General features: G+C 46.3%; 1 protein-coding gene across 4 annotated transcripts in view; it reads right to left on the bottom strand.

Moving 5' to 3' along the window:
• The window catches only part of TCF20 (transcription factor 20), a 130447-nt gene extending 111261 nt beyond the window's left edge, over positions 1 to 19186 (bottom strand). For 2 of the 4 annotated variants that reach the window (XM_085048221.1, XM_085048251.1), the window contains exons 1-2: positions 18891 to 19185; positions 6928 to 7038 (exon numbers count right to left, since the gene is read on the bottom strand). The gene's annotated coding sequence lies outside the window, so the exon portion shown is untranslated. Of the gene's footprint in view, positions 1 to 6927; positions 7039 to 18890 lie in introns of all 4 variants that reach the window. The other 2 variants (XM_085048243.1, XM_085048226.1) reach the window with 2 other exon arrangements.
• Positions 19187 to 20918: the final 1732 nt, after the last annotated feature.

Raw genomic sequence — 20918 nt, 5'->3', positions numbered from 1 at the left:
TCCTGGAGCATTAATAAGGCTCAGGGTAAGACCAGACCAGCAATGATGATAAAAAAGCACAAAGCTTTGTCTCAATCTGCGATGTTGCACAAAAGGATGATTTTGCACACTTTGACACGTATCCATTTTTATTCCAGGGGGTCCTCATGCCTTGCAAACAGCATCGTGTCCCATGCATCCCGGAGCGGCTGCACAGCACATCTCAACCTGCAGCAGCTGCTCTAAGCCTGAAGCAGGTGGCCGCTGGTGTTTAATAGCTCGGGAGGAGGGTTTGAAGGGCGGAGGCAGCAACTCTACATTTAAACAAGGGATTTCTATATCAGGGGGTTGTTAGTCAAAGGGCTATCAAGTCAAAGTGCTCTTAAACTGTAGTTTTTCAAGTATTTCTTTGAGCAAATCGCTGGGTTAAGCAGCTTTCCTCTCCACCTTGGCTATGTTAATCCAGATCAATTCCCTGATCCAGTTCAACGTGCAGCAGCACGTTCAGCTGCACTTGGCACAGCTGAGCAAACAGCTCAGGAGCAGCAGCAGGGACTGCTGAAAACAACCCTCATAAAATGACACCCTCGGATTCAACAGGCATGACACTTAGTCCCCGGGGAGCAAGACACTGCATGCAAACCCCATGAAAACAAAGGGAAGAGGGATGCTTCATATATGATTAACAGGGAAGAGATGAGTCCAAAAGATGGGTCCAAAGAGGACACAAACAAACCAAAAATCTGGTGACAGTGTGGCCATGTTTTATGCACCTCTAGATGAGACAGAAGTTTTATTTCTCTCATGGGAATGAAGAAAAGCAAAAAGCTTTCCCTCGGGAAGTGGGCAGTACAGTCAGGAAATGCAGAGCTTGCAGAAGAACCAGCAATGGCAAAGCACCAATGAAAGGTGGACAAAGACCTCTGAGGATGGAGGAGGATAGGAACCCACAGCCGATGAGGAGTAGGAAATGTGTGGGAACACCAGAGAAATAATTCACTGGCAGAGCAGTGAGGAGCAGAAGGCAGCCAGGACATGAACTGGAGGACTCAGAGGCAGAATGAGGATACAGAGGATCCATGCTGGGCGCAGAGGAGGGATCAGGAAAAACACTAAGGAAGCTTAATGGGTCATTATCCAAACAGTTCATACACCCCCTGATTTTGGAGTACTTACATCTATTCTTTAAAAAGACATCACATAACGAGGTCTACCAAAATTATGGAAGCAGATAGGAGAGTATTGACTGTACTAGAAACAGACTAGAAAATACTGCCAATTTCATAAGGATACAATGCAAGTCAAAGATGTATTTGCCTCTGCAGCACTGAAATGTGCTCTACTCATCCCACCTTGGAAAATGAATACAAAAAAGTGAGGCAGTTCAGCAACTGGCAACAAAGAGAAGAGACCTGAAAAATAGCAAATGCTTACATGAAGTCTACAAGTGCAAAACAACAGCCGTGTGGTGGGGAGGGAAGCTTTCTAGTGCCACCATACTATAGTGCACACCAGGGCTGTGACACTGTGACACAGTGGGTGCATGCTGTTCTCCCCAGGAAACCTGTCCATCCACTCACAGCCAGCCACCACAACCTGGCCTAACTGCCACCAGCCTTGGAAGAGTGACTCCCTGAGGAGCCAGGAAGGCAGATTCTTCACCCACACCTGCCAAATTGGATATACTGCACACAGAGTCTTCACTGCCGAGCCTTGTGGTTGGTATTTCCACAGCCTCGCAGACGAACAGCTTGGCTGGGCTGCTCCTCCTTGACGCTTCAACACAGACAGCACAAACTCTGTCGCGTAAAAGGAATCAAAAGCCCTGCTTTAAACTGGTTGCAGGAATATACTGGAGTCTTACCCACACTCCCAGGTTTGACAGCAACACAATTAGGTCATGGGATAGCTACGCTGTAACAGATTCCTTGGACTTGGCTCTATCCAAGGTAGAGATGCATACAAATGCTGCTTCAGGGTGTGTTTCCTTACTTGCCAGCAGCCTGGATTCTTGAAAAGCTACTCGTGATGAGTCCATCTCAGACCACAAGTCAGGCCCTTGATGTGAGCTCCCAGATCTCAACTTCTGCAACAGCCTCCAACAGCAGTGCTAAGGACAGTGGAGTTTGAGCCAAGGTACAGTTGCCTACAGCTGAAACAGGCCTACAAGAAATGCCAGTGGAGAAGGAGGAGAAGGCTCCAGGCAGCATGTGCAGGGAAGGCACTGCTATTGATGCAGGCTAAGGTCATCCCAGGGACCAGCAGTCTGACACCCATGATTAAAGCACAATCAAGAAATGCTTCCTGACAGAAAAGTCTATTAGGCTGTGAACAGGCTCCCACAGGCAATGGAAGAAGCCTCATCCCACTTCTCTGTAAGGGGTGATGGGACAGGCAGTAGGGAATCAAGCCCTGAAACTGGTGAGATTGCCTGATAGGGACAGTCTCATAGGATGCCTCAGGAGTAACACACATGGAACAAACCTCCTCTGCCCCTCCTGCAAAACATCTCCTCCCCAGTTCTGCCAACACTGCTGCTTGCAGTGGACTAGACCAGTGTAGCCTGGGTAATTTCACTTATTTGGAGGGATGGGGCTTCTGATCCACACTAGATAACCAATGCATGTTACAGCATGGTCCTGCCAATGGCTGCACCCACAAAATGAATGGGATGATGGTGGCACAGGACAGGAATGAGAGGTGAGGAAATAAGAGTTTCTTGGGCCATGCAACAGGCATCTCTATATTAACCCTGTGTGCATGAAATCATATAAAAAAAGGCAGTGGAGGATGCAGCTAGGATTGAGGGTGTTTACTAAGCTGTGATTGAGTATGGCCAGATTTGTGTAATAGGACATGAACCAACATATATGGAGATTATCTTAATTTATAGCAGAGAATGTCCCTGTTGCTAATCCATATGGTATCAAGTAAGTTTCTGACACACTGGACTGGCACTAACTTAACTGTCTGAGGTCTGTTTATCTAGCATTTCATTGCATCCCTGATATATTTCCTTTTTTATTTTTGAATGGGAAAAGGTCAGCCTGGTTTTGAACTGTGCAGATCGACAGGGATGCTTATTTTGCCACGTTTAAAGCTAGCAGATACTTATCTCCCTTTTGGTTTGGGTTTTTTGTTGCTGTTACGGTTTTTTAGTTTTAGGTTTGGTTTTTTTGGGTTTTTTTTGTTTGGGGATATGGGGAAAAGAGGTGTTAAGGGTTCAAAAATTAACGTCTCACAAAGTTCAAAATTAATGTCTCAATTTGTAACACACTTCCCCTTTCCCACAACACTGGTTGCAGAAGCTACCCACGGCTGACACTACTACTGAAGCTCCATATGGTTCTGCTTCCCTTCACTTTTCCTCAGCCTAACAAACTTTGGCACTGCTCAGATTTTCCTGGTCCTGAGGAAACAGGAAACATTCCAACAATTCCAGTTTCTCCTTCCTTTGCTTTTACAAAGCTCCCATGGTGCTGTCTGTGAAAAACCTATTGTAATGGCAAAGCATAAAGGCAAACTTGTCTGAACACCACTGGTGGTGTAGAATTTTTCATACTGCATTCAATATTGTTAACAATTACTTACATTGCATTAGAGTTGAAGGACTTCAGTAACATCAGGGCACCTCGAGCTCAGCACAACTTACACATACAGCAACAAATGTCTGTGCTTGACTAACAGGCCAGTAAAGTTATTTAAGGTAGCAAGGCTTCAAAACAGATCGTCATTTTAAAGCACCCATGAGTTGACAACAGTTTGTACAATTATCACAAACCACTCAAAAAAAGCTTCCAGTACACCTGGGAAGTAACCATGTACACAGTAAGTACCCTGTATGCACCATAACTCAGCAAGTGCTTTTTGCAGCTCCCTTCTACACTCAGTCATGAAGGATATAGATCATTACAGCCTCCAGCTATAGAGCTTTAGCTCACAGAGTAGCAGCTCACACTTTTAGCTCTGGAGATCCCCAGTTCAATCTGCTGCATGTCAGCCAAGAGGGCAGCTGTCATATAATTACAGCCACAACTTTGCATGTGAAAAAGTAGGGAGAGCGAACAGAGATCTTATTATAGAATTCTAGTTGCAACCTGCTGAACAGCTCCCTATTTAAAGTAACTTCTTGTAAAAAGGAGGGAGAGGGGGCCAAAAAAGAAAAAGGAAAAAGAGGAAAGAGAATCTTCCAACTCAGCTTCCCAATTCCCTCTGTTTTGTGGAAGAAACCAGTGCTGCTTTGCAGTCATTTGTTACAAATGCATATGTATACTAGATGAAGCATGCAAGCACATAGCCAAGAGTAAGGCTCCTGGCTTATCAGTCCAAAAAAGAGAAAAAGGAAAAAAAAAATCTCACTGCTGCAACTGAGATATCTGAAGTCCAACAAGGCATCATAGTTTCTTTCTGAACTATAACCATCCAGCAGCAGCCAAACAATTTAGTTATGCAATTTAAGTATTAAAATTTAAGTTCAAGAAATCTTAAATTAGTTACATCCTGTTTTCTTCACACTGTACATACAAGCTCTCAGGAAGATTTAACAAAATAGAGAATGTTTGAAATACAAAGGTACAAACTGTTGTGAAAAATTCACTCTCAAATTAAAAGTTCTTTCAGTGAGTGCAACATAAAACAACTAGACCAAATTCCTTCTTGTCCATTCATCTTCCTGCAGATCCTTCTGCACACACAGTCATTTTTGAGCCAAACTTTTTTACAAGCCAAGACAGTCAAAAACTGAATTTGAAACAATGTAATCCTGTTTTAAAGAAACATCACTTTCCCCCAATAACAATTCTGGAAATCTATTTCAAGCTTGAGATTTCAAGCAGATTCCCTGCAGAACATTCTTTTCTCCTCGACAGTCCCATCCATTACCCAGCAGTACAGAACCTGTGGGTCTCCCACTCTCTGAGGTGAATCAATAACTTTGGACCACGAGTAACAAATGGGACCTAACTCTCCAACTTCTTGCAGACTACTTACCTGCTCGCTAAATACCACCTAAGTGGACCAATCTGACTCAAACTGTTCAGTACCTGCCTGCAAGAACACAGGCTTGCTGAAACACATCAACTAGTTCATGCATGCTACGCTAGTGGCCCCCCAAAGCTCCCTGGAACACAGTGCCGTGCTTCCAACAAGATTTGAAGAAGCTCCTAGTCTCCAGCCAAGCTGGAAGTTGTTCTGATAATTGCTAACACCAAGCACAAACCTGCAACAGTAAACTCCAGAACAGAATTCAGCAACACTTTGTGTTTAAACCAGCTAATTCTCTAGTGACATCCTCTCATCAGCGTTGTTTCTGAAGACACATTTTCATCTGGCTCAGTCTTCTGCTTCTCCCTTCAAGCAAGACCTACTCAGGAAACACACAAACTAGCTGACCACCTCCCTCCCTTTAGAAGAGAGTAAGGGGGAGAATCAAGGGCATGAAGACAAGTTTTGAAGAAAGCTATGTGCAGCTCCAGCAGCACAATACATTTGGGGTTGATTATGGACATGCAGCAAAACCTTGGCTGGGCTCATCCCACAGGAGGAACCCATAAAAAATTCACCTCCCCCACACCTCCTGCAACCAAGGAAAGCTCACAAACATCTGAACCACACTTGTCCAACAAAAGCAGTACAACCCTGTGTAGAGATGACTGAAATGAAACACCATTATGCTATTTTCTGGTATTACTTCTGTGAATTCAGCTCTGCTAAAAGGTTACAGATAAGCATGCTCTGAAGACCCAAATCCTCTGCCTACCTTGAGAACACATGCAGAGGAAACAGCAGCAAAATTTATACACACTTTTCTCATCTATTCCAGCCTGCCAAGGCTGAAATGACTGACAAAGGTCCAAAATGAGGAACACACATAAATTATTAATATTGCACTAGTAGTCTCACTGTTGCTGTAACAGCCTAAAGACTTAACAGAGACAGGCTCTGCAGGGAAATACTACTTTACTTCAAAATCATTCATTCAGGAAACTTACAGAGGAGAAAAGAATCACTCTGCAGCACACTCTGTCAAACCCCTCAACTTTAAGACCCTTCGTTTTTAAAGCAAAAGCAATTTTAACAAGAACAGGAAATTGATGTGAAGCATAAGAAGCTTCAGATTTCAAGTGAGCAACACTGGAACAGCATTACTTCCGGACACAAATCCCAATACACAGATCTTCTCATGCCTGACCTGGAAAGTCCATCCCACTTCTGAGAGCCAGGTAAGTGTTCTGTCTTTGCAGCCTCTCTGCTGGAACAGCCAAGTGGCATGCCAGCAGAGAGGATAACGGAGCTGTGCTCTACCAATTGGAAGGGAGCCAAAAAGCCACTTCAGTTTGTTTCTTGGATTGCAACCTGTGCTTTACACCCGTGCAAGGCTCCAGATTCACATTCCCATCAACCTTTTATTTCATTCCAGGTCTCATGCAGTACCTGCTGCCACAGAAGCCACACGACCATTAGCAGTACATAGAGAGACACAGCTTCCTGCTGATGTATTTGCCTCCTCTCCCCTGCTGCAAGGGGAACAGATTATGCAGGGGTATTAGTCTGTTTCACATTAATTTCAAGAACTAGAACGGAGCGACCTGAGCCTTGACATTTCTGGAAAAAAGTTAAATTATTTTCATCTTTCTTAGTAATCAGAATAGATTTACTTTTCATTTAAAACACAAAATTTCCCTCCCAAAATATCTGAAGTAGTTACTGAAATGTTTCCTTTACCAAAGTCTGCAAAGCCTCAAGTTTATTAATAACATTTTGAATATAAAGAGGCACAACTTTGTTCCATACCAACAAAAAAAAAGGGAAAGCAGTCAATTTTTCACACAATAAAATGATTAATTTCTAAAACTAGTACTTTCTATTAAAAGTTCTTGCATTTATAAGCCCCAAAAGGTTTCCAGTAACTCTACACACTGATGGGGACAAAGGAAAAACAGACCCTACCCCCAGCTGGATGGCATTCCTCTCTTTGGGTGCAATGTGGTAACATCTGATCGACGCATCTGATCCATTCCAAAACTCCAGGCGTTGCTCTAATCATCAATGGGTAGAATCCTATTAATTTTCAGGGAAAAAAAAGAAAAACAGAAAAACAGAGTAGAATATGGATACAGGACACAGAGCACCTCATGTTTGTCTAGCAGATCCAGCTGATTTAGCCAGATCCACAATAATTAACAGATTGAAGACTGAGTTGATGACAAACCCACATCTAGCACCATAAGCCCCTTTCTCCCTTCCACCCTCTTTATGTCATCTCAGCTCAACCCAGTCTCTCAACACAACCTGGAACATTATTCCCATACCAAAGGAAATGAAATAGGAACAGGGAAAGGAGTGGGAAGAGATAAACCAGGGTAAATAGGGATAGCACGAAGAGCCCATTGGCATGCAACCAAGAGCCTGCACAGGCTCTTGCTACAGCAGAAAACAGGAGATGAAGCACGTAGGAGGAGACAGCGGGAGAACACATGTGAGAAGAAGGTTCAAGTGTCCCTGGGCTCAGGGAGCAAGCAACAGCAGAAGAGCACTGCAGGGAGCCCCAGCACACACAGTGAGCTCAGCCTCCAGCAGCAGCACCAGGTGACCCACTGGCTTGGTGTCTGCTGTGATGGGCATTTTCAGTATTGATACACATGGTACGAGAAATATTGTGTGATTCTTCCACATCAACTAAGGTTCCAGTCTGCCCATACATTTATTTGGCTATCAGCCAAATCCAGATCCACCAATTCTAACCACTTTTGCTCTGAAATAAGCCTCCACTTACAGTCTTGCAACAAACAGTCACTGCTGCTTCATTTCAGGGTTGATGAGCACTGCAAGCCCTAAGGACCCACAAACATCAGAGGCGGCACAATTCCAAAGGAATCTACCCATTCCAAAGGCAACCAGAAGGTGAGCATCTGACCCTTCCTGCTAGCCAGCTGACACATCAGACCAACCCACATTCCATTCAACAGACCTGGAGTCTAGTACCTTCCCACTAGAATTGCAAACCTGACTGAATGGTCAGCAGGACATCCGGAAAATACTCCCAGTCTAGCTGACCAGCCGCCTCTTTGGGAACATGAGCTGCACAAAGGTCTTCAGACACCATGTTGTTCCTCGGTTGTTCCTTATATCTGTTCTGTGTTCCCAAGACTCATGAGAATGGATTACCAGCAGAGAAGTGCTGGCTGAGGAAAACTATGAAAGGCAAGAAACAGCTGATGTACCACAAAGGGAAGGGAAGCAGCGGGTTGAAGACAGGATTTTACAGTAGGAAAACTGATTGCCAGAGTGTAGAGCAGAATCTGGGGGGAACAGGAGGGGCCTGGTCACAGAAGAGAGGCAGGCGAAGGCTTGCTATTGCAAGGGAATGGGAAAGGCCTGTAGCCCGAGGCTGATAAATCAGATATTGCTGCCAAAGTCTTACAGCAGCCCCTAAAGCCGCTAGCACTGACTGGGGGGCTCAGCAACAAGCAGGATCTGCCACAAGTATGCCCACCCAACAGCTTCAGGTAGTCATTTAAAGTATCTCAGGTCCAGACCATTAAATGCCCTGAAAACAAGGACACAGACCTTGAATTCCACATGAATTCCAAGGTCACGTGGAACTCACACAATGAGAAGGATATGCTGCTTTGCCCAGCCTTGACAAGGACCACACAGCTGCAGCTCGTGCCTCCCCTCGGCTCCTGGGAGCGAGCGGCTGCATTCCCAGCCAGCCTGCCTTTGTAACCAGCCCCCGCCTGCCAGGAGGGCCTGAACCCTGCACCATCAGCAGTGAAAGCACAAACCTCCACCTCGTGCTCTAAATAATTAAACTCTGTGGGAGCATCAACACACTCATAAAACTCTTACACAGACCAAGCCAGTCATTAATGGGGGTCAAAGATGAACGCTCTATTTTTTTAAGAGTGCTTTGATGCGTGGGGAGAGTGGTGAGAGGAGATCTTCATTACCCTTCTCTGGTACCTGATGAATTTTTCCTTTCCTGGCTATCAACACCTCCTACTTCCACCCAAACCCCACACCGCTGGCAATCATCCAGAGAGCCAGAGACAATCGGAGGGTGTGTTTGGATGACATCTGTGCCAGCTGGTCACCTGCAGATAGGGAAGCAAGGGGCCTCGCTGAGCAAAGCCAGGCTCTACTAGAGGCTCAGCCGGTGCTTATTACGAGGTTTGGGCTTCCCCAGGGCCAGTGCAACGCTTAAAGTCATGCAAACCACAACCACACACACTGTCTCCCCTACAGCAAGGCACGGAGCAGAGCACAAGCCAGTAAAATATGTCAGGATTATTAGCTTGGGCTCAGAGCCAGAGCTGGGAGCTGCCACAAGGGTAGAGAAGCTGCCTGCAGCCCTGCAGGGTCAGCAGGAAGGAAGTGGAAGTCCCCTGACAGGCAAGGAGAGGCAGCAGGCAGGAAAGGCAAGCCACGGTTGAGAAGAGGTCACAGAAACACTAGTGTGACCCACCCCTTCTAGCCTTAAAATACATATATATACACATACACAGGTGAGCTCCTTGCTACTGTGCTTTGTTGAGACATTTCAAGGAGAAATCTGCTCTTCCCATTCTATTTGCATTCCCCCAATCCATATCAGCTTTGGAAATGATTCTTTAGACTTTCCATCAATAAAAGCCTTGGGTGGAAAGAAAGGAAAGCAGGAGGTTTTGGGGGAAGGACCACCACAACACAGAAACTCCCCTAGCAGCAGGCAGGGGTGTTGGATGCTCTATAGCAGCTCCAATTCCTGCTTGCACCAGCCTCTGCCAGCCTGCTGTCTCTGCTGCATTTGCAGAGGAGAGGCCACAGACTGGAAGTGGCTCCAGGATCTCTCCTACTGTGTCAAAAAAGTGACTGGTGTAGCAAGGCCAGCTTCTCTTTATTAATGATAAGTACAACTAATAGATGCCCCTTTTTTCAGGTCACTAGAAACCTTCTCCCAACAAGACCCACTACCTGGATGTTCAGAGGGAAGTTAGGAGATTTACACACAACACCAGCACTCATCCTTCCCCTCATAGCAAAAGCAGCAGCTGTTACTTCCCTTATTCTTGGAAATAGGAGGGAAAATAGCTAGGACTCTTGAGCCTTGGCACCTCTTCCCTCCCACCCTTTGGCTACCAGAGCTGCTGTTACTATTCAGGGCAGAAGTGCTCCACAGGGCACACATTCCAGGGGGCTGAGCCATCCCACGTGGCCAGGCTCAAAATGGCAGACAGCGATGAATAGGATAATTAGAAAGTACAACAGCAACCGCAACATAAAAACAAGCAGCTTCTATTACAAGAAACTGTTCTATGGCATGGTTAGATCCATCACCCCATATGCTGGGTTGTGGTGGTGCCTCAGGAGCCTGCTGCTATTATCTGTTTGCAATCACATTTCAGCCTGTCTTTCTGCTTAATGCATGAAAAGCAAAGCTAATCAGATTCATTCTCTCTTTCTGCTTAATGTCTCCAGTTCCCAAGCATGCTCTGTACTGCTTCAATTGATGTTCAAGTAACACTATCCAGGAGCACACAGTGCAAAAAAAATAAAATTACCTATTAATTTTACTCCTTCTTTGCACCTATTTTGTCTAAAATTCCTTCTACACTTAAGCCTTACAAACAAAAGTCAGGAAATTTCCATTTCCCCCTCTACACCACACCCGGATCCCATATGAGTTCCCTTCTTCAAGCTGCTCCTCCAGTGGTATCTGGCCAATTAATTATAGTACAGACCTCTCAGGCTTCCCTCTTACTCTCTGGAATAGCTTTTTACAATATTTCCTGGCTAGGAACCTCCAGATTAGGATGTCTTCTGCTGGCACTGTAATAGCCCCTCTTTGTTAATCTATCTGAAATGACCATCACATGCTCTCCCACTCCCTCTCCCTCCAGTACTATTTAATTACTGCAGTTCTACACGGGAACTCTAACATTCTCTCAGCATTCCAGGCCTGAGGACAAACGGGACCCCAAAACGGTTGCTTTTTTTTACTGCACTCCTTCACATTCCAAAGGGCAGCTGAAGCATTGCTGGGGTCAGCTACAATACCTGGATCCTTGCTAGTGCAACCATCATAAGAGCTAATAAGCTGCCCCCAGACAGGGCAGATTGTATAAAAATTCAGCAAAGAGATCCAGGAAGAGACTGTCTTACAGGAACACCCATCATCATGAGCCAGAGGAGAAGAGTCACCCATTACAAGCACAGCTGAAGATTTGCCAGAACAACAAAAAAAAAAAAATCAGCAAGTATTTACATGAGAAGAGAAAGAGATGTAGGTGGAAGACAAATCTGCCAGGATACATATCTCTATCCAGGAGGAGTGAAAAAAAGGGAGACTGCAGAGATGAAACCCCAGACGGTCCATGCATCTGTACACATCCCCCAGCTAATACCCACTACATCAATCAGAACAATGGCAGCTCCAGAGAAGACCCCGATTATCCAAGCTCCTTCATTAACATCTCCCCCAGAGGCTGCACGCATGTGCAAAGGGATGGAAAAAACCCACACTTCTCAATGAGATTACTTACAGCATTTTCTATATTGCTCACACTCTTACAAATGTGAATTTAAAAAAAAATATTGCAGCTGGCTTATAAATGTGTCAGTTTTAAAAAACCCCAAACATATCCTTGAAAACAAAGACACTTTGTGTTCACCATATCCAGTGGCATCATTATTTAATATCAATGCACTGATTCTTTCCTTTATTCACTCCATCCTTGGAACACAAACCCACTGTAACAGCTACCCAGTGTATGAACTTACCATGCAAAGCGACACAACCCTACAATAACCTTTCTCTTGCCATGTCTTCGAGTACCAGTGAGAAGAATTTAGGTTAAAATGCTTAAAAAACCCAACCCAACCAACTACAGTACAGCATGAAACAAATCTCTAACTCTCAAAGCTGGAGTGAATTCCCTCATCCCTCCCTATGGCTTTCCTTATTTGAAAATGGCTGCACAAACATTTCTAATTTGTGCACCACACCAATTGCAACCTGCCCCTCCTGCCAAGCACAGCTGCTGGGTCAGTCCACACATGCACAGACTCACTGCATCCTGCTGTCTCTGGCACACTGCTCTTCACTGACATCATCTCCACCTTCATGCTGTATAAAATTCACCAGACAGGCACTGTTTCTGCTCCTTTAGCCATATGGCAATTGCTGTAGGCCAACAGATGCCTCCATCTCGTCCCCAAATGCACACTCTGACCTGCACTGAGTCCCTGCTGAGCAGATGCTTGGGCACTCATGTGGTTGGACACACATCCTCACAAAGATACGCCGATCCACCATGGCAAAGCCAAAGCAGAAACACTGTCCCTGCCAGTCAGCAGAAGCAAAGTTTGCCTCGGCCAGTTCCCATGGAGCCTGAGCTTCATCTCACCCCTGGCTGCATCACATCCCTGGAGCAAGACAGCACCATTCTACAATACCACAGCAGTGTCTCACACACCCTTCCCAATTTGTACTAGTATCTGAAAATTAGTTAGGCAGTAGCACCTGGAACAACTGCAAGTCACAGTTCAGAGATGGAGAGACTTTCTCCTGGTGCCACGGTACCCAACTCCAGGCATGGTTCACCACAGCATGCAGAAAATTCTCCAGATGTTTCCCTCTCTTTGTCATTTACCCAGAACACCTGGTCCCACCAGCTCTAGGGTCTCCACCCAAAAAGCTGCCATCACCAGATTTGGAGAAGCTCTTTTACCAACCTGGCCTATAGCTACCCCACCAGGCAGTTTCCTTTTGCCCTCTCATAAGGAATGGTTACAGCTACTATTTTTTGAGCCCATTAATAATAATATATGAGCCTAATAATAGTAATTCTTAGGCTCACAGCAATGGGCTCTCGGGAGCTACAGTATGTCTTCTATTGTTGAGGTAGCAAAACTCAACCTTTTCCCCTTTTTCCCCCTTTTGAAAATACTGCTTGGGAATGAAGTCAACATCTGGAGGCACACGAGTACATCTTAGGGAAAAAAGAGGCACAGGGGGGAAGGGAGGGATCTGAAAATGAAGGCTGAGGGCGAGGCTTCACATTACAACTGAACCAGGCTAATAGGTCACTGCTGCCAAAAAAGGGGGGCCCCATTTTCACCTTTCTTTCATTCCTTACCTTTCACTGCTGGCAAAACAAATCTCGCCCCTCCTGCACGGCAGCTCTGATATGAGACTGAACCTGGTGAACAGGTTCAGGTCTCTGCCCCAGGAGAAAACAATTCACTTTTTTATGGTTTTGGGCAAGTCAGCTTTCTGAAAGCTGAACAAGCTGTATCCACAAGGTAAGGAATATATCCATAGAGCCAGGAGAAAGGCATGATCACCCCTCTTAGGAGGAGCAAGTGGTTAGACTGGGTTACCCACAGCAAGAAAATGCATCCTTACCCATGTGAAACTGCAGTTTCCTCCAATAAGGATACTGGTCAGCACAAAAGAAGCAGCCTAGCTGAAAAACCTGCAGGAGAGGTGTTTGCTAATAATCTTAAAACAGGTAATTTTACCTATTATTAAGGTGTCCTTACCAATAATGTTTACGAAGGCAGCCACGCAGATAAAAAACAACACCAAAACTGAGCAGACCCAAACTAGACAGAAATACTGCAGGATTTCCAATAATAATCCTCCCTATTTCTAAATTGGACTCTGTTATTATCAAACAAGATGGCTGCCTTCATCACTATGCTAAAGAAATGTCTGTTTTCATTACAAACTTAACAGTTAGTTTCAGGGTGCATTTTTCTTTTCCCATTAGCTTCTACATCATCAGATGAACAAAAATAATGCTTTTCTTTTATTAAAAAAAACCAAGCCTATATTAACTCCACTGTCTTTATTTCTCTCCACCTCCTCTGCTCAATTACTAGAAGCAATTTACAGACAATAAATGTAACTTCACAGCTGCCTGTATGAAGTATTCCCTTCATTTTATAGATGAGGTTACAGGCTACACAGAAATTAATATCAGCGAGGTCTACTTCAAAGCTGGATAAGCAAGAGGAACAGATGCACTCTTAAAGAATACAGATCATGACTGTACTCTAGTAAAACCAGTAATAAAGAATTAAGCATGTTGCCAGTTGGATATAAATTCTTTGAATGTATCTGCTTAAACACAGTAACAAACAAAAGCTTGCTTTGAGGTTTTGCTTGGGTTTATTCTGTTATTATTAGGAACAACATTATGAGATTTCAGATTTACCGCTCACAGACCAAACACGCTCGCTTTAGCAGTAAACACTGCTTAACTGCTTACCTCATGGACTCCAGGAGGGTCTCTTTCCCAGCTGGTACATGATCACCAGGAGTCTGCAGCTAAAAACTCTGTACACAATTTTAATCGATTCAGATAAGCAAGCCAGGAGAGAGTCCAGTGTTTTCTGACATAGCCTCATGGGCTTTGGCAGGGCTAGAAGGAGCAAGAACCCATGTCTGTTGTTATAATTGCCAGCCGTGACTATGAAAAAGCACTGGGAGTAGCAACACTAAAGGGGAAAAAAAAAATCCAAAGGTGCAGTTCTGTGCAGGCACTCTTCTGATGATAACTGCTCCTTAAGGCTTAATAAAAATGCACAGCCAACTTGTCTTCTTCCACACATTATCAGAGCTCAGAAATAGCACCTGAGTCTAGTTATACAACGCAGCAGGCACAGCTTCTCCTAGGAAGCAACCACCACTGGCATGCAGGTACTCCAAAGGCTGAGTCATCTCAACAGGCCCTTCAAGGGAAAATAATCCTAATAAGAATTGTTGTGTTGGTATTGAAGGCAAAAAGGAGTGTTAATTTTGGCAGTTAATTACACCGCTTCCACTCCATTTTCTACCAAACCTAACACCTGGAGGTTAGTAAATTCACCACGCTCCTCCATCCACCCCCATGGTCCTTTCTTGACACTATCCCCTCTTTAGCCAGCAACTGCTGGACATTGCCCGTGTTTCCTTATCCCTGACTAACACAAACTGGTATTTATACAATCACAGAGCTTGAAAAACTAAATTAGGATTTAGGCCTTCATTTCCAGCCTGCATACAAATACCAGGCATGCTTAAACCAACAGGGCTTGCGTGTTCTGTGCTGTGACTAGCTTGAAACCAAACGCCATCTCGCACATGCATCAAAAACCAGGTAAGCTTCAAGAGGGGCCCAAAGTCCAAGCACACCACCAAAGGATGTGGACTTGTAAAATTTCTCACATGGGGAGAAGCAGTAAACACAATCACATTTCTAGAAGAAGTTCCATTTTTTGCATTTCCGCTGCAGCAAACACCAACATTGACGCCCACTGGTACTTTTGCCCTTTTCACTCAAGCCTGCAGTGGTGTCAAACTCAGCACATGCAGCTGCTGCAGGAAGCGCCTGCCCAGCAAGTGGGAATCCCTGCACAGAGCACCCCATCCATGCTCCCCTTTCCGGGCAAGGTCTGGGATCTTGGTGCCAATGCTTCAAGCCCCAAAACCTCCCACCAGGTGCACCACATCAGCAGGAGGAGAGGTGACCTACAGGGCTGGAGCAGGTACGCCTGGGTTTTAACTGGCACCCCAACGTAATCAGCAACACTACAGGAATCCCAAACTTGACTCTCACCACAGCCCCAGCCCAGCAATCCCCCATCCCCTTCACCTGAGCTCAGGCTACAGCACTCCCCCATCTCCTAAACTCTTACAAAAGAGATGGACTGAGAAAGAAACCAGTGGCTTAGGTCGAGAAATTTATTTTTGAGCCTGGCAGATCTGTTGTGGAGACTGATCCACTGATATTTTCCTAATACAAGGAACATATAAAATGCCTAGAATTTGATATCTGCTTTTTAATTAAATTGAAATAAGTAAATCACAGCCTGTTGCCATGGAGAAAGAACAGACACAGCCTCTTGACTCCAGGGCAGGATCAAGCAGGAGAGGCAGACAAGGCTGTGAAATTAAAAACACCTATTTTAAAGCAAATGGTCTTGATAATTAGCAAAAAACGTGGCATAGGGAAATAATATAACCATATGGCAGGAAGTGGTTTTCAAGGTGAACTACAAAGCTGTTTTAAATAAATGAATAAACTGCTGGAGCTGCTGGGTCACCCACAGAATCATATATGCAGGATTAAACGTGATTTGAAAAATACACCAAAAAATAGCAATTAGGTCTTCCTTCACTCTCCTGCCTATAGCCTGCATCTGCGTCTGTTCTTATTTTTAAGGACTTGTTTCAAGCAATTAATGTTTACACCTATTTGCAGTTACCAGAGAGCCATCAAATTCAGACATTTTCAAAAGCCTTGGAGTCTACCCTGGAGCTAGAACCAAGTTTATGGGATATAAAACCTTTTATCTCTTACTCAGTGTCATCACACAATCCTGGTCGGGTCATCAGACACTAATAACCATTCCTGAATCTGTGCATCCTTGTTATGACTTCCATGACAAAGTGACTTTGGAGGGAATTTGCTCTCCACACACCATGTGCCCAGTCCTGTGCTACACCTCTCAAGAAGCACAGCTCAGAGACAGTCAAAAGGTAACACTGGTCAATCAGTGGGAGGCAGCATATCCAAGCTTGGCTGATGGACAAGAGCCTTGCACACTCCCTTCCCGGTTTGTCTGGAGCACGGAACATCAAAATATTCCACCCTTTTTAAAGATACTTCTGCTCTGCTCAGATGTATTAGGGCTGCAGCAAGGAAACTCCCTCATCACCTTTTTCAGCCCAGCCAGGGCAAATCTGAGCAAGACTGTCTAACAATTTCCAGTGAGCACGTGGCCAAAGTGCAAATTCATAACAGCTTAAAATACTTGAAATAAATGGTACCTGATGACTCAGTTTCAAAAATGTGCTGTACATTTTTTTGAAGGGAAGGGACAGATGAACTAACTTCCACTTCAAACCTCCCATCCACTCCAGAGAAAAAGTCAACCTCTTCTCCTACTTCATCAATTCACAAGTTGTCAGCCACAATCGTTTAGTCTTCCACAGCAGTTAATGACCCACATGAAACAAACTCTCAGGGTCCCAGATCAGACCCTTGTAACACAGTTAGCTGGTTACATTAAAAACCAGTCACATTCTCAGCCCTCAGCAGCATAACCTGAGCTGGCTATTGACAAGTTACCTTCTGTTTTCCACCATGACCAAGAAACACCCACAAAGGGAGGGGAGTTGGGACAGAAATCTTGGAAAAAGAAGGAGTTGTGAAAAAATCCACAATCAAAATGAGTATTGTCTGGTTTTACAGTATTGTCCAGTTTTGGAACACTTTAACTGAAGTCACACTACTCAAGATTTTTGGCTTCCATTAGAAATAAACTCCAGATTCAAGTCTGCATGAAGGTAGGCATAAACTTGCAAATCTGGTTCACTCTGAAGGACACCAATTCCTTAAAAATGCCGGGGTGGGGGCAGCACATGTGGGCTCATTCATAGTCTGAACAGTCAAGGCTAAGAGCAGTATCTGCCCTACCTCTTTACTCACGCACCCCCTCTCTTTCCAAACCCTGCAGCAAGAGGAGCTGTGAAACACCTCAGGACACATCAGCTGTACTGGAAGGTGCTACATACCCTTGGCTTCTTCACTGCCCACCACCTTCACTGGCACGCCATCAGTTTCCTCCTGTTTGAGCCACAGTCCTGCACTACCACCCGAACAGAAACAGCTTTGCCAGAAAGTGTTTCTGCCCTCACAGGCACCTGGCACATAGAGGGCAGTAGGTGGCTTGTTTCTCCTCACCTCGTGGTTCTACTTGCGTTTAATTTGGACTTAAAGAGATTTAACACAATTATCAAGGCTGGCCAAGCATCTCCCTTTGAAAGAGGACTGTGTTTTCTTCTCCATCCGCCCAAGCCAAGATAACCATGCATAGGAAGATTCTTTCCCAAGGACACTCCCAGCTGGACAGAGCCAGGGTTTAGGGGCGCCTCCATTAAAACTCAATCCAGCGACCACTTGGCATATGAAGGAAGATGCTAACCATGCCCAAAAAAAAATCACCAAACCACAACAACCAAAACCCCCCCGACAAAAACAACAACGAAAAACAAACAAAACCCCCCCACATCATCCCTCGCACTGCTCCCTTCAGCAGCATCCCACTTAACTACACACACAATAGAGGGGCCAAGCACCCTGCCCAGGCTGTCCACAGCTCCTCATTCCCATCACCCGTGCCACCCTGCCAGCTCCCTGCAAGCCCCTCCTGCACCCCAGCAAACCTCCCCAGGACCGCCTTAGCCCATCCACAAACTTCTCCAGACATCCATGCCCCCAGGACCCCTTCAAAGAATCCACGCACAGCAAAACCCGGGGAGAGGGCTTCCCACACAAGCAGAGGTTTCAGACGCCAGCCTCGCTGGGCTGTTTCCCCCGGCGGTGTGGCTGCCGGGGCTCCCAGCGGCAATTTGCAGCCGTGAACCTGGGCGGCTCAGGAGCGTGTGGCACACGTGCGCTCCGCCACTGTCAACAACTTCCAGCCACTGTCCCGCTGGGCAAGTCCCGGTGGGCGAGGGGCTGCCAGCCACCGCCGGCACTCATCTGGCTGGGGAAAGGACGCTCGGGAGCGGGACAGCGCTTTAACAGAAATAAAGATCACCTTAATGTTATCCTTAACAGCCAGAAAGGTCACGACGTGGAGGTCCGTCAGGGGGGGAGGGGAAGGAGATGGGTGAGGGGAGGGGAGGGGGGTGGCAACGCACAAACCCCCACAGTTTTAACTGTTGGATGGCCGTCAAAAATGAAATAGCATGAAGGAATCGGAGACTGACGAGCCGGACAGACCCCCACGCGTGGGGGGAACGGGCAGAGCCCCCGCCCGCCCTTCACACGCGGGCAGGCGGAGGAGGGACCCGGGGAGGGGGCTGTGGGGAACAAATAACACCCTCAGCAAGCGCCGCGCACGCCGGGCTCACACACACCCCCCGCGCCGCTTACCTGCGCGGGCCGGCGGCCCTCAGTGTCCCATGGCAGCCCCGTCCCGCCCCGCCCCGCCCCGTCCCGCGGCGGGCACCGGAGCTCCCGAGCCTTTGTTGCGCGGAGGGGAACGGGAACGGGAGCGGGTCCTGTCAGCTCATGTGACGCGGCGGGCTCGGTCCCCGCTGCTCCTCCTCGCCGCTCTGCCCTGCCCGCCCTCCGCCGGCGCTCGGCGCAGGCCCCGCAGCCGGGCGCGGGTCTCAGGCCCGACTGGCTGCTGGCGGAGCGGCGGCGGCGGGGGAGGAGGAGCCGGCGGCGGGGCGGGCTCCGCGGCGGGGCCGGGCGCGGAGGAGGGCGAGGAGGGCTCTGGCAGCTGAGGCGGCGGGGCCGGGCGGGCAGAGCCCTGCGGGCCGTCCTGCCCCCGCGGCAGACCCTCTGTGGGAGTGGTGGCACGGAGCGCCGAGCTGGGGGTTTGCTCGCCTCCTGAGGCTGCTCGTGGTGCGCTCGGGGCCCTGATGCACAGGCCCGGGCCTGCCTCAGCAGCCAGGAAAGTAAATAAAAACGTAATTATGTGCTTTCTAGTTGGGGCTCGCAGGGTAAGAGAGGAAAACCCCTTGCTTTCCCGAGAAGAGAGATGAGAAATAGCAGTACTGGATCAGACCAGCATCCTGCCTGTGAGAGTGCTGAACAGACAAACGCTAGTAGTCAGCTACAAGAAACAGACCGTGATGCTGCCCCAGAAGATTCCCTCCGTGACCATGACCTCGATCATGGTCAGGCACTTCCCAATAGCTGGGGTCTTCGTATTTAACAGCTCCTAAAGGATTTTTAAAAATACATTCAGTATTTTGGTTTTGAACCATTTGAAATTTTTGTGTCTGCTACATCATGCAGCAAGCACCCAGCTTTCTTCTTCAGACAGCATTTAGTCATCTCCCTTTGTTTGCTAAGCTCTAAGTAGGGGGCAGAGACAGATTACCTTTCTGCAGGTCTTTAATACCCCAATATGCCATTTTTGTTCACAATCCAAGACGGAAAAACAACACCACCAGGCCAGGCCTTGTGTAGGAAACACAGGTGACATTTCTGTCAAAAATGCAGACAGCTCAGAAAACCTTCGATTCCCTCATCACATACAACCACCAATTCAATGAGCAGCTCCCCTGCTGTCTCAAGATTGCTTCCCCACTTGCATCAGCTTCCTAGACACAAGAAGTGACATTAAAAAATGGCACCCCACAAGCCAGCACATACACAGGAACCCACAGACCATCAAACTTTCTCTATAAAGCAGATGCAATAAAACCAGCGGCCGTTCACGATGCAACAAAAAGCTGTGAGATTCAGCCAGCCTTGCAGATATTGTTACACCTGCTCTGAGGGGAACACTGGTGATCTGCTTTATCCAGAAAGGTCAGTCTTCCATAAAATAAATACAAATTTACTACAATAAAGATATTACACCAACAATAGCAATTTTGGAAAATAACTTCTCAAGGAATCAAGGTTTATTTAGTGTTCGTATAATGCTACCAGAATTAACAGGAACTGGCAACGTCTCTGACCACATAAGCTTTCTGCCAATCTGGCTTTCTGCTTTTTATTTTACAGTCTCTGCTGTAGCATTCTTTCCTGCAACCACATACTCCTGCCAGTGATAATACTCCACACTAAAATCCACACATAAAATAATCTCTTAAACTACTGGCTCTGGGGTTTTTTTCCCCCATGTCTCTCCTCCTAACCCTCAGGTTCTCCCTTTTGCAACTCACTACAGGAAGCAAATCCACAGATGCAAATGTAAGAAATAGAACCAGATACCACCAGAGCATTAAATATGAAATACATCACTACCACTCCACAGACAGCATAATCAATGCCGTTCCTCCCATAGCAAATCTGCCAAAATTCTTTGTTCCTGCATGTAGTCATCCGAAATCTCTACAGTTCATCACTTCGTCCAGCACATGAGATAACCCCACAGAAACCATGTGAATGAAACTAAATAATTGCTGTCTTAGAACAAGCACATACAGTCAGCCAGTAAAG

This window comes from Lichenostomus cassidix, chromosome 1Aa (assembly GCF_008360975.1).
Source record: "Lichenostomus cassidix isolate B80296 chromosome 1Aa, HeHo_3.0, whole genome shotgun sequence".
In the NCBI taxonomy this organism is placed as follows: Eukaryota; Metazoa; Chordata; class Aves; order Passeriformes; family Meliphagidae; genus Lichenostomus; species Lichenostomus cassidix.
This window is presented reverse-complemented; position numbering and strand designations above follow the sequence as displayed.